This window comes from Myodes glareolus, chromosome 7 (genome assembly GCF_982192425.1).
Source record: "Myodes glareolus chromosome 7, mMyoGla1.1, whole genome shotgun sequence".
Taxonomy (NCBI): Eukaryota; Metazoa; Chordata; class Mammalia; order Rodentia; family Cricetidae; genus Myodes; species Myodes glareolus.
In genome coordinates this window covers 70,872,825-70,898,264 of record NC_142032.1, presented here as the reverse complement: position 1 = coordinate 70,898,264, position 25,440 = coordinate 70,872,825, and positions in this window count along the sequence as shown.

The window sequence follows — 25,440 nt, the reverse complement described above, 5'->3', positions numbered from 1 at the left end:
TGGGTGGAGGGGATGCCAGTAAATAAGGAGTAAGGGCTTCACCAAATCAGTTCCTCCTAAAAAACAATGAGAACACCAGGGAAAATGGTCAGAACTAACATCATCCAAGCTCAAGAAAACTAAACAACAGCGTCTGTAATCTGGGGAGAACTTATTGAGAGAAAAATGGCTGGATCTTGGATGAAAAGCCTGTCCTGTTAGTATCCCTGCCCCCAGTTCTGCAGTAGTCATATGGAAAGCCAACAGCCTTTAACCACAGTGAGCACCAGCGGCCTGGCAGCCATCGGCAAGGCAAGAACGTTGGATTCCTTCAGAGTCACATCCCCAGGGACCCGCTGCTGTGGGACTGGCCCAAAGGGTTCCTGGAAGACCTCACTCACAAACAGGTCTTTATTTATCTGCTTGATGATCTTCCCAGTGTGAACCGCTCTTTCCTCTAGGACAGTTGTCACCAACAGTCAGGCCATTGTTGAGTGTAGCTTCTCAAGAGGAAGCAGAGCCCAGTTGGGGCAAACTATGTGTAAACCAGAAAAACTTAAAAGAGACATCTAGGAACTGAGAAGTTCAGAGGGAGCTTTGAAAAGCCCTGGGAAATTCTTCAGACTCCAAGAGGTCATGCAGGGTGTAGAGACAAACACGTACCCAGGCAACAGCCAAGGAAGTCCCTGGATGTGCAGCCTTAGCACTGAGGCTCTGAGCAAGCAGATAGGTTTGTAAACTGCCTGGTTGCGAGTGGAAGGAATGCCCAACATGCAAACAAAATGTGTTACTGGAGGGACAGCTTGAGAGTTAAGAGTTCTTGCTCTTTTTCCAGATGACCTGAGTTCTGTGAGTTCAAGGCCAACTTGGTCTACATATTGGGTTTCAGGACAGTCAGGTTTATGTAGGGAGACCCTTAAAAAAAAGGAAAGAGAAAGACAGTAATAAAACTTTATAACTCAAACCCTGGAAATCAGATCTTTTCTCTTCTCCAAAACTTGCTATTACTGTTGTGTGTTGCAGTTGGGTGTTTTGTTTGGTTTGAGGCAAGGCCTGGCTGTATAGCCATGTCTGGCCTGAAACTCACTATATCGTCTCAAAGAGATCCTCTTGCCTCTACTTCCCAGTGTTTCTGTGTTTATTACCTTCCTGAAACAATCTTGAAAGGTCCTTTAGTTTCCTGTATGCGAACATTAATGTCTTTGCTCAGTTAGTTCAGCGGTCATCTAATGATTCATCCAAGATTCCCTGAAAGGCCTGCATCCAGAGGCACAAAGAGAGAGGAAGGGTCAGAAAAATTTCTTAAATTCAAATTTGATGGAAAATTACACATCCAAGAAGCTCCATGAACATTTAGATAAACTCAAAGGGGTTTGTTTTCAAATGGTTCCTGATCAAAGTGTTTAGAGTCATGGATGAGAAAATATTAGAAAATATTTAGATATTTAGTTTGTGCATGTCAAACGCGTGCACACACTCACACAGACACAGACATAGACACACACACACACACACACACACAGAGAGAGAGAGAGAGAGAGAGAGAGAGAGAACACATCTGTGTACCACATGAGTTCAGGAGTCCGAGGATGTTGGAAGACGTGTTAGATCCCCTAGAACTGGAGTTGCAGTTGGTTATTAGTTGCCCTATGGGTGCTGGGAACCAAAACCTGGTCCTCTGCAAGAACAAGTGTTCTTAATCCCCCAGGCATTTTCTCAGCCTGACAAAGAAATTTTTATTTATTTATTTTTTTGACAAGGAAATTGTAAGAACATCATGAAACTCAGTGTCCACAGAAGCTTTTATATCAGAGGAGTACCTGCATTACCCAGAGACTGTGGAGATCAGAGGACAACAGGGGCCAAGTCCACGTATCGGGAGAAAAGACTAAGTGGGAATTCTATCCAGCAAAGTTATCCTTCAGATGAAGGGAAGGAGTAAATTAACCCCAAAGGCAATACAGGTAAACAAACGGAGAGGGCCTGTCTGCGAAGAAGTACTAAAGTGAACCTTGACAGTTAGGACAGAGGGCCCTAGCAGCAGCTTGAATTCACAGCCAAACCAGACAAAATGAAAGGGCTCTTTCACTCTATTTTTTTATGTGCAGTTTTAAAGAAAACTTCACAAAGCAGTGCTCATAAATTTGTGCTAATTGACCTACAATGCATTAAAGCGTAACTGAGCATAAATAATATCATAAATTATAAAGAAGAGAAGGGAACTATATAGGAATAGAATGTTTATATAGTAGTCATATTAAATTGCTATTAGTATGAATTAGAGTATTGTAAATTGAGGCATTAATTACAACTCTCAGGGCAAGCACTAGGAAAATAACACCCAGAAAAGGGAGTGTGTCAAAAGAAAACAAGAAGGTTATGTGGGAATATTCAGCACCTCAGAGGATCAAGATGCGACACAGGTAAAGCAAACTGAAAAACGGCAGACACGAGCCTTAGCCTGTTAGTAATTATAGTAAACGGAACGGAATTGGCACTCCAACTAAATGGCTAAATTTGGCAGAATGCGTAAGAATTAGTCGCCTATATGCTATCTATGGGAGAAATATTTTAGATTAAAAAACACAAGTAGGGGCTGAAGAGATGGCTCCATGGTGAAGCACACTGGCTATTCTTTCAGAACACAGGGGTTGGATTCCCAGCACCCACGTGACTGTTGACAACTGTCTGTAACTCTAGTACCAGGGCATCTAATGCCCTCTTCTGGCCTCTAATTCTGGAATCAATGTCCATATTCTACTGAATGGGTATTACTTTCACACCATCATAAAATTTAAAAAAATGGTAAGGTAAACTAGACTTTAAGAAAACGTTTTGCTAGTGACAAATAAAGGGTCAAGATAGCAAGAAAATTTCACAACAGTGAACATGGATGCTTTCCACAACAGACTTCCAAAACGTATGCTGCAAAGACTGAAGCAATCAAAAGGAGAAATAGACCAATTCAGCAATACTAAAGCTGGAGGCAGCAATACCTCATTCTCAGTAATAGGTAGTTACAGAAAATACACACGGATGTAGATTGGATCAGTCTGTAAACTAACTTGACCTTAAAGACGTTGACATAACAGCAGAGCGCATATTCTTCTCAAGGGCCAATAGACCGTTTTCTTGATAGACAACAGATTCAAACATAAAAATGGCCTTGTAAGCTTGTGAGGGTTGATATCAAGCAAAATAGAGCCATCAACTAAAATGGAATTCAACAGGGAATCAATACATTCCTAAATAATCAATGAGCCAAAGCAGAAATCACAAGAGAAATGAAAAAGTCCTTGGAATCAATGAAAAAAAAAACCTCACACCACACACAAACTCATGAATGCAGGAAGAATATTACTAGAAAGAAGAGGAGCGATAAAATCTAAAGCTCGCAGATGTCAATAGACAGAAATGGAAAAAAATAAAGACTAGAAAAATAAGTTAAAATTAACAGGTGAAATGATTGATGAACCTAAAAAGAGAGAGAAGATTCAGACTATTAAAATAAAATATAATAAAAAAAGGGACATCAGTGACTAATAAAAAAGAATGAGATAGGAGGACTGCGTCAGCTGACGTCTACTGTGCTAACAGTGGATGCTCTCGAGGAGGTAGGCACATTCCTGGAGCTGTGTTAATTACCAAAACCGCGTTCAGGAAAACAGAATCTGTCAGAAATGAAAGGATGGAATTTTTAATTTCAAACTTCCCAAGTAGAACAACTCACTGATAAGTTCTACGAACTCTAAAGAATGTTTCCCAAGAACCCTCCACTAGGTCTTGTAGGCACTAAAGGGGAGGAATCCCCAAATCACTCTAGAGGCCAGTATCACCCAGATGACAAACCAGACAAAGATATCACAAGCGCCCCAAATCTCTTGTTAGTGCTGACGTGAAAGTCCTGACAGAGCACTAGAGAATCCAATCAAGAAACCCGGGAAAAGGATTTTACGCCAAAACCAAGTGGGACCTGCCCAAGAATGCAAGATTGGCCTGATGTGTGATGCTAAGTGTCACACTCACAAGAATAAAAACAAAACCCATCCAATCACCCCAATAGACACCAAGGCCCCACTTCCATATCCTATCTCTCTAACTCACCAGTTTTGTTGTCTTGCACAAATGACTTGACACCCCGAACCTTAGATTCCCCAAGGATAAAGGGTCATGGTTAGAATGACCAGTACAACTGATCCATGTGAATGCTATTTTTTTTTCTTGTAGACTATGAAAGATTTTGGTGTATTATGTTGGGAGTGGGCAGAAGCATACTTATGCGCATTTAATTTAAAAACTCCATCTGAGAAGAAAATATGTGCGGTAATCTTGAAAAATTCCAAAGAAATGTGTGGTGAGAGATACCCAGGGGCAAGGCCTTTACAACTCCTTCTGGGGCAAATGTGCTTTCTCACTTGTCCAGTTGAGATAGCTATGGCATAGGATGCCAGTGGAAGCCATCGTGTCTTAGCTGAGACTTCAAGATGAGTGAAACATCCAGCAAATAGTAGGTGTTTACTGTATGTTAGTTCATTTTCTCTTTTCCTGTTACCGTTCTTTTTGACAGGTCTTACTATATGCACCTGACTGGCCTGGGGCCTGGAGCCATCTCCCTCTTAAGGTCTGGGATTCTATGGGAATCCTCTCTCTTCTCTTGATAAATTTCCTCTGGAATGATTTGAAGGCAGCTCATCATTATCCATCTCATTAGAAACTGTAGACTTTGTCTTCTGGACCCACAAACTCCTTTGGAGGGACCTTACCTACACCTCTCATCTCTTTCTGCGGCTATCTTCATCACAGCTACCTAGATTTACTTTTGAAAATGTACTGCTGAGGACATATCAGAACTGATAATTTCAACGAGACAATTTTGATTTCCTTCTGCTTTGTGAAGTCATTTGAAGACGTTTGTCACCTAAGAGTACTGTGCTGAGGTCTCCAAGGACACTCTTTCTGTCTCCCTATTAGTGCAGTTTGCCACCGCGGTGGTACTTAGCCACTGCAGGGGGGCAGAGATGCATTTAATAGCATAGCACTGGGCTCAGGGTAGACACTTAAGAAGCAATCTCCGAGTTCACTGAGGAGTGGCAAAATATGGGCTTGTTGTTATTGATGGGAGAAACGGGAAAACACAGAGCCTTTTTAAGACATGAAAGATGCTCATGTCAACATGAGCAATGTGTTCTTACCTGAACCAAATGTGCAAAACAGGTCTTTGGAGGCAAAAACAAAAGGTTATTTTGAAGGCAATCAATTTTGCTTAATTTCAACATGGCCCCATCTATGCCAAGCAATTAGGGCTTTCTCAGTAGTGTAGCAGATTCGGTAGGGCAAAAATACTTGGCAAATGCTGGTTTTAGAAGTTAGCTATTGTGCCAACCTTGCTAAATGATCTAAACGTGATCTTTAAGCCACCCAAAGACGTCACAGTTGTTTAAATGGGCCCGGAGAGCGGTTCATCAAAGAAAGATAGTTTTTGATGAAAAGAAAGGTGTATAAGATTTGAAGGCAATGTCAAATACTAGAGGGAAAGGAACAATTGAAACATTTGAAAGCAGATATGTTGGATATAAAACAAAAGCTGCTCGCTTGAGGAATCTGCTCTTCTCGTTTGTACGAGGCCCCCAATTCTAGTGGTGCTAAGCCTGTTACTCTCATGGACAACACAGATGTTTGTGACTGTCACGTGGGGAGTTCGTATCGCTTCCCTTGAAACTCCATCTTCCTTTGACTTTGCTTTCCCCCATCAATTACAGACACTCTGCTTAAAGCAATATGATTTTCTCAGAACTATGTCGTTGCGGACTGGGAGGGTGGTAAGGCTCTTACATGTGACCAAGCCATGGACAAATTCCTACCCAGAGTACAATCCTCGGGGGACTTCTCACGTATCTTCTGTAAGTGAGGAAGAGAGATGCCAGTGCCCAAGAGATGGTATGGGGCTTTGTGGGGGGCGGGGCAGTGTGTGTGTGTGTGTGTGTGCACTGCACTCCTTGCTAAACCTGTAGACGCTGTAAGGACTGTAGACCTTGCTGGAATGAAATCGCATCAGCAGCCCCTCCTCATCTCCGGAAAAGGTTGCGCTGAATGGGGCTGGCATCTTTCAAGGTTACTGTTTCGGAAAATATTTGCAAATAATTTGATGTGCTGTCAGCTAGCAGGCTACAGTGAATCTTTGTAATTTAACATACTGATGTGGGGTTTCATGCCTTAAGCTATAAAAATAAGTTGGCAATGCAAAAGTTTCTGTAATGTTTATTTAATAACAGTATTTTTAAAAAAATAAATCTTGATTATTCCATCACGCTCCAATGGCAATCTTGCACTCTGTTAGTTGCCTGTGACCCCAGGCGGTTCCTTCCTTCCTTTCTCTCATTTGATATCACTAAAGAACATGCTTGCTTTTTCTTTCAGGCCTTTGGAAGAGTCCCCCCAATTCCTCTGCCTGCTTGCGCCCATCCAAGCCTCTGCTTGTTAAATGACTGAACTCAATTCAAGTCTTAGGAATTTCAGCAGGGTGGCAAGTTCGTGGGCTCAGGGCCCAGAGCTGGGAACAACAGGAAGATGCAGCAGCCATCCTGGACTTGGCCCAGCTGGAGCACCCGTCTTGGAAAAGTCTGGCTCTGTCTCAAAGCCGTGCTCACAGCTTCAGTTTGTAAGAGAACCCAGTGAGAATTACTCGTCAGTTTGTGGTAAAGGTGACCCCGAATTAGATCTGCAGTGGTGGGTACTGTCACAGTGAGGCACGAGCCAGAGCAGTGCCTGAGCACCAGCTGGGAGCCATGAAGAGCCCGTCGTCACCACTGCAGGACGAGTCACATGGGTGGTTTTTCTGCTGATGTGTCTCTGGAATGAGGTCATTTCAACCGTGGTTCCACTGAGCTAGCGAACCTTGAAGGACAGCTCCAGGGAGTTCTCGAAGGTGGGGTCAGTCAGCTCTTCCAGAGACGGAGTCAGAGAGTGTCCTAGTTTGGTTTTTGTGGCTGAGATGAACACCACAACCGAAAGCAGCTCTCGGAGGAAAGGGTTTATTTGGCTTCCTGTACAGCCCATCACCTAGGAAAGCTAAGGCAGGACCCCGAAGGCAGGAACTGAAGCAGAGACCATGGTGGCACTGTGTACTCCTTGCTTTCTCTGGTCTCTCAGTCTGCTTTATATTTATTACCTGCTCAGGGATGGCACAGCCCATGGTGGGCTAGGCTCTCTCACATCAACCATCAATCGAGGAAACGCTCTACAGACATGCCCACGGGCGATGTGACGGAGGCAATTTCTCAACTTACGTTTCCCTTTCTCAGTTGACTCTAGGTTGTGTCAATACAGCCAGCACAGACGGTAACAGGGTCCCAGAGGACTGGAGGGTATCCATCCTAGTGAGAATGTGAGAATGCCATTCTGAGAACCTGTGATCACAGCTCCCCCCCTCCCCCCCCAGGTAACCATGCTGGTTCAAAAGAGGTCGGCATCCGAATGAAGGGATGAGAACTGTCTAGTCCTGCTTAATTGACGGACACATATCTTGGTCCACATATGTGGATCCTCATTCTTATTAAGAAAAAGGCAATTCTGAGGAGTGGCAGGGAAGGAGGCTGGGACCCTTTTTGGATACCAGTACCCCACTGAACTATCCTCAGGGTGAAGGCAAGTCTTGCCTTTGGGTGACATTGACAGAGGCACCAATGGTGCTGGGACACCTGGACAAAGCCCTCAGTATCTACCTCCTCAAGAGAAAGGCTTATAAAGTGTTGTATCTGTTTTCTTTTGAAATACAGTTATACTTAACTCTTGAAAAGATGCTTAGTTTTCCTACCTAAGTATAATCTGCCTTGCCATAGACCAAAGCAGCGTCTTTATTAACCAATGGTAATAAATCATAGCATACAGAAAGGAATCCCACATCATCTTCCCTTTTCTGTCTAAACAAAAAGAAAGTAAGTTTTAACTTTAACATAGTAAAATTACATATAACAAAACAGGAATCAAGCAAGAATTACAGTTACAATATCTAGTCTATTAGTATCTGGCAAAATTAAAGAAAATATTCTATCATCTATTTTATCTTTTTAGTCTAAAGTTTCATATCTGGTTTATCTTTTATCCTAATTAATGAAAACTATAACAGTATTTATCTGTCTTCAACTCCATCAAAGACCCTAGAAGGATATAATATTACCTAAGTAAGCAGTTATAAGCAACTCCCAAAACTGTAGAATTGACAGAGACATCTTGCTGCCTGGACAGTCACCCAAAGTTCTTCTGTAATGTTGGGGCATCCACCTTCAGCCTATAGGTCCATAGATTCTGGCAGACTTTTCCATGAAGCAGGAGATTTGAAAGACTGTTTTATCTATTTTGGCAGTTTGTCAATAATTTTCTTCTGTGTCTTGCAGAATGTCTGGCAGACTCTTTCATGAAGCAGGAACCTTGAAGGATCATCCCTTCTTTTGAAAAGTTTAGCAGTCACTTTTCTGTGGGTCCTGCATGTCCAGTTCATATAGTATATCATCAAGCAGTCCAGGCAAGAACAATTTCTTGCCCAAATGGCTAACAAACTCCATAAGGAGTCTTTTCGATGCCCATCATCCTCTTGAAGTAGATTGGTGCTGCCAGAAACAGACATGTCTCATTGTTAGAAAATTTTAAGTTCATAAAACCCTTTAAATGCCATATTTGGGGCTGGAGAGATAGCTCAGAGGTTAAGAGCACTGACTGCTCTTCTAGAGGTCCTGAGTTCAATTCCCAGCAATTACATGGTGGCTTGCGGCCATCTATGGTGAGATCTGGTGCCCTCTTCTGGCATGCAAGCATACATGGAAGGAATGTTGTGTACATAATAAATAAATAAATAAATAAATAAATAAATCTTTTAAAAAATGCTATATTCAGTAGGTCTTTGAGGTGTTGAAGATTATCTATCTAACTAAAATATATCTTTGTATATCTAGAAAGCCTAACAAAATACAAGTTTGACTATTATAAATGACTATTAATCTGTAATTTTAACTATATATTACATTTAAAAATGAGCCATATAAACACAATACCTTAAATAAGTGTAGAAATATACATATAACAAAATTGACCTTAAATTTGTATCAAAAGACCAAGATCCATACTAATGTAAAGTATTCATCTTATCTATATCATATCCCCTTTACTATTTTTTTTTTTTTAGAAATTGACTGTGACCATTAACCATTTATAAATAAAAATAAAATTTAGAAATAATAGTTTTTGGAATTTGGATGCAGTTTTCTCCAAACTGCTTCCCGTTGTTTGTTGTACAAAGTATTTTTAGGGCTCATTGAGACCTTTCAGGGGGTCTGGTTCCATCAAACCACATTAGCCTGGAAGCAATTCACAGGTTCTCATCTTCTGTGGAAACAAAAGTAGAACCTTTTTTTTTTTAACATAACATATTCTTAGACTAAAATTTTAAATTCAAGATACCTTTAAAAATACATATGTTGGTTTCAATGAGATATTTCTCTGTATTTAGCTCATTCACAGTCAAAAAAATTCAAAGAAAATACAATATACATAATCCACACTCTTTGTGTAATTTCAATCTTTACCTGGCTTATTATTTTTGTTCTATTACTTTTTAATATTGAATTATCTTTACTACTTTTTTCTATGTCTGTCTGTACTATTTCTTCTTTCTCTCCTAAGCACATGTACATTTATCTAACACTGTGACCCATTCAGAGGTCTTTTTTTTTGTCTGAATTTGTATTATTTATCTATAATCATTTTTGGCAGGGAGAGTTTTTTTAATGCTAAGCAGGCATAGCTAGGACTAACACCGTGGCTTTTCCTGTTGGCTCCACCCTGCCGGACATGGTAGAGGTTTGTTCACTGCCTCTGCGAGCTTTGCTCATTGCCCCAGCTCCAAGGATACAACAGGTCTGTGTCACCATTAAGCAACTTGTAGCACTCTGGTCACGAATCCAATTTATGTCCTCTGTAGCAGGACCTCCCGAAAGAGCCAGAGCTATTCATGCCACCAGCGTGAACTAAGAACCTGTCTCTTAAAGAAGCCGTGCCTCTGCTCACTGCCAGCAAACAGAGCCTATCTGAAAAAAATGCGGCTACTAAGAAGCTCCAGTTGGCTTCCATTTTTGTGGCTCTAGAAGCCCTTTTAAAAAGTTTTCTTAGGCATTATGTGGGTGTACGTTGCTGAGCGTTGGGTGCCATTATGTATACAAAGACTGTACTTTAATTCCCCAGCCACGAAGAACCAAATAATCACACAGAAACTATTTTAATTACAACACTGGTCAATGGCTCAGGCATCTTCCTAGCTAACTCTTTCATCTTAAATTAACCCATTTCTGTTATTTTATATTATACCACAAGCTCATAGATTTGTTATTTCACATCTTGCTTCTTGGGCAGCTACATGGCATCTGCCTGACTCTGCCTTCTTTCTCTCTGCATTCAGTTCAGTTTCCCTGCCTGTACATATTCTGCCCTACCATAGGCCAAAGCAGCTTCTTTATTAGCCAATAGTAATAAATCATATTAAGATCATACAGAGAGGAATCCCACATCACTGTGTTCCTTTTATGCAGCATTGCTTGATTAACTTCCTGCTGACTTTGTTCCGTTGTATGATGGGTTTCTGTTGACTGTTTCATTTTCTGCCTGCACACCATTTATAAGATGCTGTAAGTAGACTTGTTTGGTGTAAGATGTAACTTGTGTAAGACCCCTGGCTCCAAATTTCCTGTCTTCTTTTTCTTTCTTTTTTTAAACTTTATTTTTAATTTTTTAATTGAGCGATACATTTTTCTCCCCTTCCTTCCTCCCCTTTCCCCTTCTACCCCTCCCAGCCTCCCTCATGTAGGATTTCCCTCTGTTTGCTGTGAATACCATTGGTTAATAAAGAAACTAGCTTGACCTGATAGGGTAGAACAGAGCTAGGCAGGGAAAACTAAACTGAATGCTGGGAGAAGGAAGGCGGAGTAGAGAGAAGCTCCCGCTGGAGACAGATACTGGACAGAACTTTACCCAGTAAGCCACAGACATGCGGCAATACACAGATTAATAGAGATGGATTAGTTTAGAATATGAGCTAGCCAGAAATATGTTTAAGCTATTAGTCAAATAGTATTGCAAATAACATGGTTTCTGTGTGATTATTTCAGGGCTGAGCAGTTGGAAAACAGCAAGCAACCTCCACACAACATCCCCCAAATGCCTCTTTATTATTTTCAATCCTCTGCTCCTTCCTTTCAGGAAGTTGTCATCAAAGAGCCACCTGCTGGTCCAGGTCAGCCAGGACTTGGCATTTTGTAGTGTCTCACTCTATCCTTTGGCTCTGATATTCTTTTCATCCCTCCCTTCATGATATTCCCCAAGCCTTACGGAGGATGGTATAAATGTCCTGTTTAGGGCTCAGATCAATTTGCTCCTTATTCTTAGCCCCGGAGCAGCCATGTGTCTCCACATCCACCACAGTCCACTGCAAAGGGAGACGCCTATGATGAAGGTCGAGAGTAGCGTTTGTCTGTGACTATAAACAGATATTGGGAAGCAGTTTGGAACCGTGACAATGCAAGAATAGTAAATTCTTACCTAGAGACCCTCAGCCATTGGTTTTGGGCTGGGGTTGCAAGTAAAGTATGTCCTTAAAAACAGCTTTGCTGAAATGAAATTCACACACCATACAATAAATTCCTATTTAAATGTTAAATAACTTCAACACGGCATTTTTTTTTCTTTTTCAGAAACATGTTCATGTACCACCGCAATTAATTTTAGAATAGTTTCGTTACTTTCCAAAGACTCTGCACACCCTTAACGGTCCTCCCCACTCTGTGCCACAGTCCTGGCATCCCCAGTCTTCTCTCTGTTCCTCTGGGTTCCTCTGTGGTCATTTCATATAGATGGAATCATATAACATGCTCTTTTGAGATACTGTCTCATGTGGCCCAGGCTGGTCTTGAACTCACCATCCTCTTGCCTCTGCCTTCCCCAAGTCCCGGTATTAAAAGTGGTACACCACCGCGCCCGTCCTCACCACAGGGTCGTCTGTGACTGGCCTCTTCCATTTGGCGCAGTGTGGTTCAGGGTTACCCATGCTGCCTCCAGCCTGTAATACCCGCCTGCAGGAACACTGGCTTTCTTCCACGTTCTGTTTTACAGAGCTGATTGAATTCCTGGCATACGGTGTGTGCTACCCTACAGGTGCAGACGGCAGTTGTGAAGTAACCCTGGCTCTGGACTGGATACCCGAATGCTTGGGCTCTTCCCACTCAGCTCCAGGTATCATGTGACCCTGAGCTCTGACGCTTCCTCACCTTAGTTTTTGTTTGCCGTGAGAAAAGCGGTCTTTGGTTCACACAAACTCGGAGACTATAAACGAGTTTTGTAAACCTCAGCATGGTGTTTGAGTGTGGGGAAATATGAACAGAAGGTTAAAGTGGTAGGTCCAACTTGGCAATCCTTTGTGGAGATGTAACAGAAGACAATTTTTTTGTTTTTTTGTTTAGTGTGTGTGTGTGTGTGTGTGTGTGTGTGTGTGTGTGTGTGTGCGCGCGCGCATTTGTACACATGGGTGTAAAAACCAGAGGACAGCATTAAGAGTCTTCCTCAACTGCTCTCTACCTTATTTATTTTTTAAAATATTTATTTCTTTATTCATTACGGATACAATATTCTGTCTGTGTGTATGTCTGCAGGCCAAAAGAGGGCCCAAGACCTCATTACAGATGATTGTGAGCCACCATGTGGTTGCTGGGAATTGAACTCAGGACCTTTGGAAGAGCAGGTAATGCTCTTAAACCACTAAGCCATCTCTCCAGTCCTTCTCTACCTTATTTTTTGAGACAGTCCCGGAGCTGGCCAATTTGTCTAGACTGACAGGTCACTGCACCCCAGGAATTTTCTTGTCTCCACTTCCTAGTGTTGGGATTAAAGGCACATACCACTGTAGCTGGCTTCTCAGTGTGGATTCAAGGGATCTGAACTCACTGGCTGAACCATCTCACTAGGACTATTAAGACTTTTTTTGGTCCTCCTTACCCCCACCTAAAATATACAGGTGAAATAAAGGCAAAATCAGTCTTCAAAATAGTTTATTTTCTGGTGGGGAGGAAAATGTAGCTATTATGTTAATATTCTACTAGGTCGAAATAGATCTACAACTGTGATTTTTTTTTTTACATTTTAAATAAGTAGACTGACTTTTTTTTTCCTCCTCAAGCAAAGTCATAATTGTATTTGTTTTAAATTTATATCCTGTCTGCTTCAAAAAGGAATTTGAGGCAGCCAGGAAAATCACAAGCTATAAAATGAGCCAGCTCCATTTTATTCTAATAAAATAAAAGTTGGGCTCTCATCAGTGAGACAACTTCTCTTTGTGCTGCACTGTGTGCAAATATTTGGATTACTAAAGAGAATTTATGAAGCAATTACTTTTAATGCTATAAGAGGAAATTAAGTACTCATTGATTCTTGATTTATAAGCTTGAGCCTAAGATCATGAAAAAGCAAATATAACTTAATTAAATGTCCCTTGGCTTTGCTACTATTGAGGTCTTCACTCATAAAGTTAGTAAAACAAACCATTCCTAGAACATAAATGTATATTGGCTCTTCCAGTTGGGAAGGCAAATAATTTACTGGTTAAATATATTCAGCAAAGTTAACCCAAGTGAGAGATTTACCCAGTGTCCTTTGGGGCTTAAAGAGATAAAAGCTATTGTGGTTTTAAGGAAGTCATTGTCCTGGGAATGATAGGCATTTACTTGTTCTAAAAAGGAGTAAACATTTTTTTTTCTATTAGAATTATATATATTTTAATGTGCTAACAAAACAGGTCATAGATCTGCAAAGGCAACAGCTTCCCAGTGTATCTAGTGGCCGTGTGTTTGCAGTTATTCATGGGGACGTTAACCTGGGATAATTTAATTGAGCCTTCCAGTAATGCTGCTATTTTTCTCCTCTGAAGTGTAAGTGAGTTTTAAAAATTGGGTTCTAAAATGCGGCACTCTGGGTGATTCATAGCAAGCCAGCGAGCCGGTACGAATCCCTCTTTGTGCTCTGCGAGTTATTGACTGGAAAAGAAGGGAAGGTAAGACCGGAGAAAGAAAACACCTCCGCAGAACTGTGAGTTATGCGGAAACTGGTGTGAAGGAGCCTCCCTGCAGGGGAACGCCACGTCCCTGTTTGCCATTGGCTTGCTGAGTCATGGGGAAAACGCATTTCGATACATTTTGCTTTTATTTATTCTTGTGTGTGTATGTGCTCATGTGCATGTGCACATGTGTGTGTGGGTACGTGTGTGTGTGTGTATGTATGTGTTAGCCCATGAGTTGATGCCAATATTTTCCTTAATTGCTTTTCACCTGTGTATTGAATTTATTTTATGGATAGGTATGTGCCTGAGTGTGTGTGTGTGTGTGTGTGTGTGTGTGTGTGTGTGTGTGAGACTGTGGAGACCAGGAAAGGGTGTTGAATTCCCTGGAATTACAGACAGTTGTGAGGGCCGACAACTGAATCCAAGTCCTCTGCACGAGCAGCAAGCCCTCTTAGCCTCGGAGCTCTCTCCAGGGCATCCACCTCATCTTCTGAGATCGGCTCTCTCATTGGCTTGAAGATCCCCAGCTACTCTAGTCTCAAAGGCTAGTAAGCCCCAGGGATCCTCCTGCCTCTGCCTCTGCCTCTGCTATCCAGGGGATTACAGGCCTGTCCCTCCATGCCCAGCTTTTTACATGGGTGCTGGGGATCAAACTCAGGCTTGTACGGAAGGCAATTTAAAGACAGGGCTGTCTCCTTAGCCTCTAAACACATTTGAAAGGTGCCTAAGCATTAAGGGTTTCAAAGGTTGTTATGGAAAAGAAGGATTTGGAGAAATTCTCTTCCCTATCATGGAGACAGATGGGAATCTTGTCTTCAAGGCCCAGGGGGCTGGTGTGGACAGGAAAGTTGCCATAATTGTGAAGGGGAAAACTGTTGAATTCTGCCCCCAAGCATCAGGATGGTGGACGGGACTCTGGGGGATGATATCTCTAGCAGCAGGACCCAAACTATAAGGTACTGTTTAGGGAGCCTTGGTAGCTACCAGATTGTCTCTTAGATGGACTTTGTGGTTAGGTGAACAGTTTTCCCTGATGGTTGGCTACTAGACTCAGGGGCATTTTTTTTTTTTTCAGGGATGGAGGCTTTTTTTCCCTCTCTTTCTGTTCAGTCACTGTGTTTATGATTTGACCTGATTGGGAATGCATTCTAAGCAAAGGAGTTGAGTGGCCCTAATTTGTGTACTGTGTAGGGCAGAAAATTAACCCAGAAACTAAAGTGAAGAGATACAACTTAGTAAATTATTCTAGGCTGAGTGGCCTAGAGAATTTCTTGTCTGACATTTCTGACAGAGCTGGTTCCGAGTCATGTTTTCTAGATGGCCACCCTCTCCTTGTGTCTCCACATGGCTGTCCGTCTGTGTGTGCCTGTGTCTTGGTCTCCTTTCCTTATAAGGACACCAGTCGCTTTAGATTATGGTCCATCCTAAGGATCTCATTTTAACTTGGTGCCTTGCTTTTAAAGAAAAAGATTTATTTTATTTTTATTTTATATGTCTGGGTGTTTTGCCTGTGTCACGTATGCAATGCCCACGGGCGCCAGATTCCAGAAACTGGTGTTACAGAAGGTTGTGTGTCAGTATGTGAGTGCCAAGAACTGAACCTGGATCCTCTAGAACAGCAGCCAGTACTCTTAACCACTGAGCCATCTCTCCACTCCTTATCTCTGCTTTTAGAGACTCCAACCAGGGCAGGTCTGTTCTGAAGTGTACAGGAGGAATTTCTGGAGGGCGTAGTTCTGTCTATAATAGGGGGGAGAAGCTGAGGCAAGCATACACCATCAAGTAAAAATAAAATAAAGTATAAAATAAAACAAAATAAAGAAGGAGCTAAGCAAGCAAGTCCCATCCTTTTTGCAGCCTGTGTCTTGCCCATTTTTGGTCACCACTATTGCTGGTTAACGTTCTTGACCTCTGAGCCATCTCTCCAGTCCCCAAGTTAATGTTGGCCAACCAGCCCTCTGAGAAGCACGGCCTGTTATGTACCCCTTGATGACTCCACTGGTGTCGATGCCCCAACCTTCCAGCCTGATCTCAATGGAGGCAGAGCTGAACAGACGTGAGCACAGTCAGCTCCTGAGCGAGTGGGAGCTGGTGCCGGAATGTCGGCGTCCCCAGTAAAAGACAAGGAAATAAAGACAAAGAGTCAATGCTCTCCATACAGATGTGTTACCTGAAAGTGATCCCCAGAAGGCGTGACAATGTGGGGAAGATTCGGAAAATGTTGCTCAAACTGTTCTTAATCCTGAAAATTACAAGAAAAGAAGCAATTTTTTTTGGGGGGGGAGGGTCAATTTGAAACAAGTTTTAATTAAATGCTGGTCAGGTTGATGGACTCTGGCCAGGTCCCTCTCTGGCTTCCCAGTAAATGGCCACAGGTCACGTTTTTCAGAGATTTAAAAAGACAAAAACTACAAGGCCACCATATTACCATATTTCCCATCAGGTCCAATTAGGAGCAAGCGCACATCCTGACATTTCCTGCCTATGTACTTCCATAGCTGTTCCTGAACTGGGGTAATCTTGCCATCCATGGGATGTGGTCAATGCTGGGGAAGCATTGTTGCCATGAGGATACAGAGATCAAGGATGCTGCTCCCACCTCCCATGGCACAGGCTGACCCCTAACACAAAGTGTGCTCATCTGCCCCATACAGACACAAAGGTACCATTCGCTGAGGCTGATTTATCTCACTTAGGCTAATTTAAAGAGACCCCAGGCTGGTGTCCACTCTCTGCCCCACCAGTGCTTGGGAAGTTGAGGCAGGAAGTTTTTTTTTTTTTTTTTTTTTTTGGTTTGGTGAATTGTTGGCTATCACGGGCTACGTAATTTCAGTCCAGCCTGGGCTAAGAGTGAGACCCCCGTTTCAAAACAAAGGGAGAAAAGGGTGATAAAAATAAAGTCTCAAGGGGCTGGAGAGATGGCTCAGTGGTTAAGAGCACTGACTGCTCTTCCTGAGGACCCAGGTTCAATTCCCAGCACCCACATGGCAGCTCACAACTGTCTGAAGATCCAGTTCCAGGGGATTTGACACTTTCACACCAATGTACATAAAATAAAGTTAAATAAATTATAAAAAAATAAAGTCTCAAAAAACCAAAAATAAAAAAAGAGATGAAAATAAAGTACAAATAAAAATAAAATAACAATAAATGCATATATGGTGATTTCTTGGCAGAAGGTGGAAGGCAGAGCTGGAAGGTCACAGAAACACACAGGGCTGGGCACGTGATCACAGAAATGTTATTTATATTTTAATGTAGTCAACCGTGCTTGCTGCTGGACAGTATGAGAGGGTGACTATGGGCCAATCATCCTTCAGGGTAGATGGGGGTGGAGAACTCAGCTTCATAATGTATTCAGAAGAGTACAGTGAAGTCTGAGGGATGGGAAGGGCAGACATGGCCAGCAGAATGAAAATCAAAGCTAAAAGGAAACAGGCTGAAATATGAATCTTAAAGACTACTAAGGAAAAGATGTGAATGAGGCAGTAGAAGGCGGTGAATGGGGGTTCCTAGGTTGGTTTTCTGAACCTGCTCCCCCAATAGAACTTAATTTTCTCCTTGAAACAGTTTGTCATTTTCCCACATCTAGCTGTGTATCTTGAGGTGGGCCCTGAAAAGAATAAAGACATCTAGAAAAAAAAAAAAGGTAGGAGGGGAGAAAGGAGGCTCTAGGTGATGTCATTGGGGTTGCTGGTTCAAGTTTCACTTAAATGAAGGAAAAGCTGTTTGGGGAGGTGAAACCAGCAAGCAAGAGGTGAGGGTAGCAGCAAAAGTGATGATAGATGAATAGAAAAATGTCACAGTGGGACAGGTGAGGTGGCAGGCTCCTTTAGTCCAGCACTTGGGAGGAGGCAGAGGCAGGCAGATCTCTGAGTTTGAGATCAGCCTGGTCTCCATAACATAGTGAATTCCAGGCCAGCCAGAGCTATACAGTGAGAACTGTCTCGAAAAAAGAAAATGCCACAGGCAAGATGGCCCAGCATGCAAAGTCTTGGTGCGCAATCCTGATAATCTGGGTTTGGTCCCTGGAATCCATTGGAAGGTGGAAAGAGAGAACCAACTCCTGAGAGCTATCTGCTGGGCACATATATGTTCCACAATAAGCACACAGAAGGTACACAAACATTCTCACCCAACCATATTTTTTTTTAAGGTCCGATAAAATCCATTTCTTTTAATGCTAACAGCAACCACAGCATGAGCTGAAATGTGTTACAGCAGCCAGTAGATCCCATTTATGACGATGATGAAAACGATGCTGGTGATGACGGACATGATTGGTGCTGGGAGATGAACCAAAGGTCTCACGCATGCTCTCCCAACTGGGCTACATTCCTGAACTTCTGCTTATCTGCTTATATATTTTTTGAAATACTAAGGATTAGACCTAGGGCCTTATAAGCTCTGGGCAAGTCCCCTGCCACTGAACCACATCCTTAACCCTCCTTTTACTTTTTATTTTAAGTTAGGGTCTCACTAAATTGTCCAGAACGACCTTGAGTTTGAAATGTTGTTGCCTCAGTCTTTCTAGGTAGTTAGGATTACAGGCATACATTATCAGGCCAGGTTTACTGCTATTTTTTCCCCCTAAGAGTGTAGACAATGTTTATTTTTGAAAGACTTTTGCGATGCTTCTATTTTTTTTAAAAGACATTGTTACTTGCAGTGCCAGAGATTTTATTAACACAAAGGACATAGCACATAATTAAGATAAAATTGCTGTCATCTTTACTAGCTGATACGTTATCATTGGACGATATAAAGTGGAATCTCTAGGCATTCACGAAAAACAAATGGAAATAGGATTGAAATGGAAGACTTTGAAACTCGTCTATAGGGACCAAGTAGGGAACAAAGAGTGGGAGTGAGGAGCAGGGAGCGGCTTGACTCCTGGGGTCAGATCTAAAGGATGCACACATTCCAGTGAGTGACACAGAATGCTCTCACTTGACAATCAACCCACCACAAAGCTCTCCTTGTTCCTCAAAGAAGAAAAATACCACGGTCTTTGCCAACCTATCTCAGAGCTAATAACACAAGTATGAAAGGAACAAATTCCTAAACTCCTCCAAACCAAACCCCCAAACTCGCCTGTAGGCCACTTATGTGAACAGAACAGGAAACAAAATGTTTAACTCAAGACTTAATATCTACAAAATAAATGCAATAAAATATGACTTTAAAATCATAGCTATAGCAAAACCTGGACTCTCTGTTTTGTGCTAAGTGCTCAATTAGATAAAAAGACCCAAGGATCCAATACAAAGATGCTGCACTTTGCAGTCGGTTTTACTCTGAGCCTAAAACTACACTAAAAACAAAGGCTGTTTTTAAGAAGGAATTCATACATCTTGGGAAAGTAAAAAGCATAAAAACAGATTACTGAAAAACGAATAAATTAGGAAATGAGGTAATTAATGAGTGAGCATGGGAGATAGCTCTGGGGAAGCTGCCAGCTCAGTGTAGCAATCGACCTGCTAGCTTAGGCCAGAGGTAAGGAAGAAAAACCACACAAAAACCAGTGTGGGGACAGGCCATGAAGCCAAGACTGACACCACCCCAAGGAGCCTCAGCTTCATTTTATGGTAATCAATTTGGTTACAAGAATGAAATGAATGATTTCCAAGGAAAATATACACGACCACTCAGTGAAAAGTGTTGTGGAATATTTGTAAGCCGTGCAAGGATTTACTACTGTGATTGGTGTAATGAAGAGCTGAATGTCCAATAGCCAGGCAGGAGAGAATGGGTAGGACTTATGGGGAAAGAGAGGAAGCTGGGAAGAAGAAAGGTGGAGGTCACCAGCCAGACTTGGAGGAAGGAGGATGGGCAGTACAGAGATGAAGTAACACCACATGGCAAAGTGTAGATTAATAAATGGGTTAATTTAATTTATGTTATAGAAACTAGTTGAGGACTGGAGAGATGGCTCAGAGGTTAAGAGCACTGACTGCTCTTCCAGAGGTCCTGAGTTCAATTCCCAGCAACCACATGGTGGCTCACAGCCATTTGTAATGAGATCTGGTGCCCTCTTCTGACCAGCAAGCATACAGACAGACAGAACACTGTATACATAATAAATAAATAAATAAATAGATAAAATGCTTTAAAAATTAGTTGAAAAGAAGTCTAAGGCAAGGTCAAGTGTTCATAATTAATAATAAGTCTTCAGGTTGTTATTTTGGGGCTGGTAATTCAAAGATAGTTTGACAAGAAAGCTTGCTACATTTGATGCATCTGACTGGCAACTCCACCTTTCTTTAGTACACCAATCACAGCAACACACCTTCAAACAGTGCATAAATAACCTCCAGCATTTCTCTCTTTTTGCCTAAATAAAAAGGAAAAGTTTAAACTCGAGCACAGTAAATCAGTATACAATAAGATCAATTATCAGGTATTGTCTAAATAAAAAGGGAAGGTTTCTACTTTAAGTAGATAGATAGATGTATTCAAACTCTTCAGAGACCTGCAGAATATGGCATTTAAGATGTTTGTATAACATAAGGCTTTTCATGACAGTGAGACATGTCTGCTCCTGGCAGCACCAATTTATTTTAAAAAGGGATGATGGGCATAGAAGAACCTACATATGGAGTATGCTTTCAATGTGGCAAAACTAGACATTTGAGCAAGAGACTGCCCCTAGCTCTATTGCTGACAGTGTGCTGTCCAAATTAGACAAGCAGGACACAAAAGAAGGTGACAAGATAAGGTAGGACAGTCCTTCAAAATTCCCTTTTGACGAAAAGTCTGTCAGATAGTCTAGGCCTGTAGACCAAAGATGGATGTCCCAGTGTTGCAGAGGAGCCTTGGGTGACTGTCCAGGCAGCCAGGTGGCTCTGTTGTTTCTGTCCTTATGCAAGTTGTTTGCTCTGCACTTTCTGTTTACTTAGGTAATAGTTTATCCTCCTCAGGCCTTTGTTGGAGTTGAAGACCATATGGTTATAGTCACAGTTTCTCTTGCTGCCAAATTCAGAAAAGACACTTACAGGATAGATGGAAAGAGTTTGTTTTGTTTGTTTGTTTATTTATTTATTTTCAAGACAGGGTTTCTCTGTAGTTTTGGAGCCTGTTCTAAAACTTGCTCTTGTAGACCATCCTGGCCTTGAACTCACAGAGATCTGCCTGCCTCTGCCTTCTTAGTGCTGGAATTAAAGGTGTGTGCCACCTCTGCCCAGCTTGAGATGTAAAGTTTATAGGGTTAAAAGCATAAAATCTTAAGTTGTTTGTCCAAAAAGATGTTTTAAGGTCTAAAAAGATATTTTTAGGATGATAATACCAGTTATGATAAAAATAGTTTAGGTATAAAACTTTGGACTCATCAGGATAGGACAGATAATGGAGTGTTTTCTCTGAACTTGCCAAATGCAAATGGACTGGACATTGTAAATGTAATTTTTACTTGGTAATTGTTCTTATTGTCATAGTTTTACTTTGGTAAGTCAAACACCTTCCGTTTTATTCAGCCAATGCCTGATAATTGCTTTTATTGTATACAGTTTTACTGTGTTAGAGTTAAAACCTTTCCTTTCTATTTAGACGAAAAGAGGGGAATGTTGTGGGGTATTTGTACAGTGTGTGAAGATGTACTGCTGTGAGTGGTGTAATAAAGACCTGAAGGAGCAGCAGCTAGGCAGGGGAGAACAGTGGGACTTCCGGGGAGAGAAGGTACTGGGAGGAAGAAAGGTGGAGTTGCCAGCTAGACTTGGAGGAAGCAGGATGGGCAGTACAGAGATGATGTAACACCAAAGGGGATGTAGATTGATATAAATGGGTTAATCTAAGCTATAAGGACTAGTTGAAAACAAGTCTAAGCTAAGGTCAAGCTTTCATAGTTAATGATAAGTCTTCGAGTCATTATTTGGGGATCAGTGATCCAAAGATAGTCTGACAAGAAAGTTTGCTACAGAAAAGATCACCAGAAAGTTCAGATACTCTAACAATGATAAAAGGTCTGAAGCCCTTTGGTAAGGAGCCTTCAGAGGGCTGGGGAGATGGCTCAGTGGGAAAAGCGTCTGCTGCACACCTTCCTAGAATCCATGTAAAGCTGGGAGCAATGTTGTGTGTCTGCAATCGTTAAAAGGCCCACGGTGAGATCAATGAATACTTCCTAGTTATAAAAATTTGTATCATATAGGACAATAACCCAAACTCACAATGATCTGCCTTCCTCTGCCTCCTGAGTGCGAGAATGATGGTGTTCACCAGCACGTCTGGTCCAGTATCCTGCTTAATGAGGGAACAGTACCAGTATTGGCAATGCCCACTGCAGTCAGTAGACAACACACATTGTCATTAGTGTGGTTGCAATTAGATTCTCCCGAGACAAGGTTTTAGTTACTTAACTCTCAGCAGCTCAAGATGGAAATGCCTGGAACCTCTACTTGTAATTACATGATATTTTATTATCCTTTTGTCAACTGGTACAGAAGGCTGTCTTGTGGTGGCTTTAATAACAAGTTCTTTAAAAATGCTTAATTTTTATTTTATAATTCTCTCTCTCTCTCTCTCTCTCTCTCTCTCTCTCTGTGTGTGTGTGTGTGTGTGTGTGTATGTATGTATGTACATGTGTGAGTGCAGATGCCTATGAAGGCCAGTAGAGGGCATTGAATACCCTGGAATTGCATTTGAGATGCCTGCAAACGGGTCCTGGGAACTGAACTTGGGTCTTCTGTGGAGCAGCCAGTGCTCTTACCTGCTGGGTTATCTCTTCAGACCACTTATGATAATTTCTTTGAACGTTTCCGAGTTGGGTTTTGTTTCCAAGCTATGTGTGCTGTTGTCAAGAACATATTCCAGCCCTTTGCCCATTCTTTCATTAGTTTGACATTGTTGGATTTGCAAATTAACAGCTCTTGTCACACACCTCACAAATCTCTTGATCAGTTTATAGTTTGTCTTTAATCTTGTTTATAGTGTCTTTTGACATGAAAGAACTTAAATAAGTCTGTGTAATGAAATCTTCAGTCTTGTATATTAATAGCTTTCCTCTTGGTGTTTTTACAGAGAAGAGCTGTGTCCAAGCCCATGAACCTTTTCCTCACCATTTTATTCTGGTTACAATTTTACATCGACTGCTTTGATACACCCACAGTGCATACAGCTGGCAAGACCAAGGCAGTGGACAGGTGCTTGCCAATTTTCCCAGGTTGCATTGTAACTGAGGGATCTAGTCCCAGGTGACTGATTTCAGGGGCCGTATTTGGGCACTGTTTTCTTTTGTGGACTCAGGTGTGTGTGTGTGTGTGTGTGTGTGTGTGTGTGTGTGTGTGTTTAAATATCCTACTTTGTTTCCTTTGTCTGGCCCTGGCTGTGCCAGCATCCTGTTCTCATGTTTGCCAAGACAAAGAGATTCACCATTAGTTTCCTAACGCCATCTCTTTTCTTGTTATACTCTGAAGTTCCTTCTCTGAATCATTTTTAAAATTGTATTTCAAATGTCAGAAACGAACTTCTGTGGACATTGGAAAAAGGAAACAGGGTTCTTTGGTTGTTTGAGGCAGGGTTTCACTCTGTAGCTCAGGCAGATCTCAAATTCAGGATGATCCTCCTGCCTCATCCTCTGAGTGTGGGATTATAGGCATGAGCCACCACAGCTAGTTCTTATCTTGAGGGTTATGTTTTCTGGTTCTATTGTGATTCCCCATGCATGCCTCTAAGCCAGTGGTTCTCAACCTGTGGGTCACGACCTCCCTGGGGGTGGTCCCTATCAAATATTTACATTACAATTCACAACAGGAGCAAAATTACAAATAGCAACGCATTAATTTTACAGTTGGGGTCACCATAACATGAGGAACTGTATTAAAGGGTCGCAGTATCAGGAAGTGATGAGTACCACTGCTCATCAAAACCAGGGCCCCCGTACAAGCTAAGCAAGTGCTTTGGCACTGAGCCATCCTGTAAAAGGAAGAAGCAGGCTGTGTTCCCGCCCAGATCCCGGCTAGCTTACCCCCGAAATAATTACACGTGGCAGGCCCTTTTAAAAGAGCTGCAAGGTTTTGCAGCTAAAGCTGAGTCAGGAAGCCTCTCTTAGATGAGAGTGCTTGCTTGCCTCTAGCAAGCAGAGCAGACCCGAGAAATTGCTGCTACCAAGAAAATATGCTTTACTCTACTCTTTCCCAAGCTTTCTCAGGCTTTCTGTGGATTCAGTTATCCATGTCTGGGCGCCATTTGTAACATGAGGGCTGGCTTGTTTGTTGGGGTTTCCGTCCCACCCAGTACCCCACGACTGGCAAATCCCAAAGAAAATCACACAGAGGTCTCCATAAGTTATAAAACTGACTTACACCACTACACCATCCCAAGCTTTTATTTATTTTTGAGTTCATGTTAGATTTACAGTCATATCTAAAATAATTCTGTTTTCTTCTTTTTAAATAGGTATATATTTTATTTTTTATTTTCTAATAGCAACAGCAGATAATTTCAGAAGAATATTAAATAATGGGTAGACTATGCTCACCTAACAGGAGCTGTATGCCAGCCACACACCATGGCACACTCTATGCACGTGAGTTTACTTGGATTCTCAGAATAACCTAGTCTACTTAGACTATTTTAACTGTTGGTTTGATGTCAGTTTGCCACAAATTAGAATCACCTGAAAAATAAGGCTCAGCTGAGGAATTGTCCCGATTGCCTTAACTGACCCACCAAAAATGTAGGTGGCACATTCGAGTAGAAGCCCAGGAAAAAAGGCCATGGCAGAAGGAAGCTTGTTTGCATTTTTCTCACATGCTCCTCCCTCTTGCCACCGAGTTGATTCATCTGGTTGATGCAGTGTTTCCAGTGTTGATTAAGACAGCAGCTTTCTGTGAACTCTCTAGATCTGAGGAGCCATAGGATGATCTTGAGGCATCCAGCCTCAAGGACTGAACAATGCCTGGGTTCTCAGTTTCTCAGGTGAGAGACGGCTGCTGTTGCTATTTCAATGTACGCTGATCTAATGAATTCATTTAATGGGTTCTGTTCCTCTAGGGAACCCCGACTAATGCAATTATCACCCCCATTTCTTAGATAAGGAGCATAATAGATAGAGAAATGAAGTATCATTTTGTTTACCCTCAGGTAGGAATGGTAGAGCCAGAGTCTGAGCTCACAGGTCCCATCCTTCCAGAGTATGTGTTAACACTTCCGTAGTCGTCTATCTTAATATTTTGCCTTTATTTGTTTATTTATAATAAGTCTAAGTCTAGATGTCATTGTTTTTCTACTAATTCCCGTTGGAATTCATTGTATTTCCTAGGTTTATGAGTTGCTATTTCTGTTTTTACCATAAGATTTGAAGACAACTTAGTTAATATTTCTTCAGATATATTTTGCCTCGCGTACTGTCTTCTGGGATTCAGCGCACAGGTGGACTG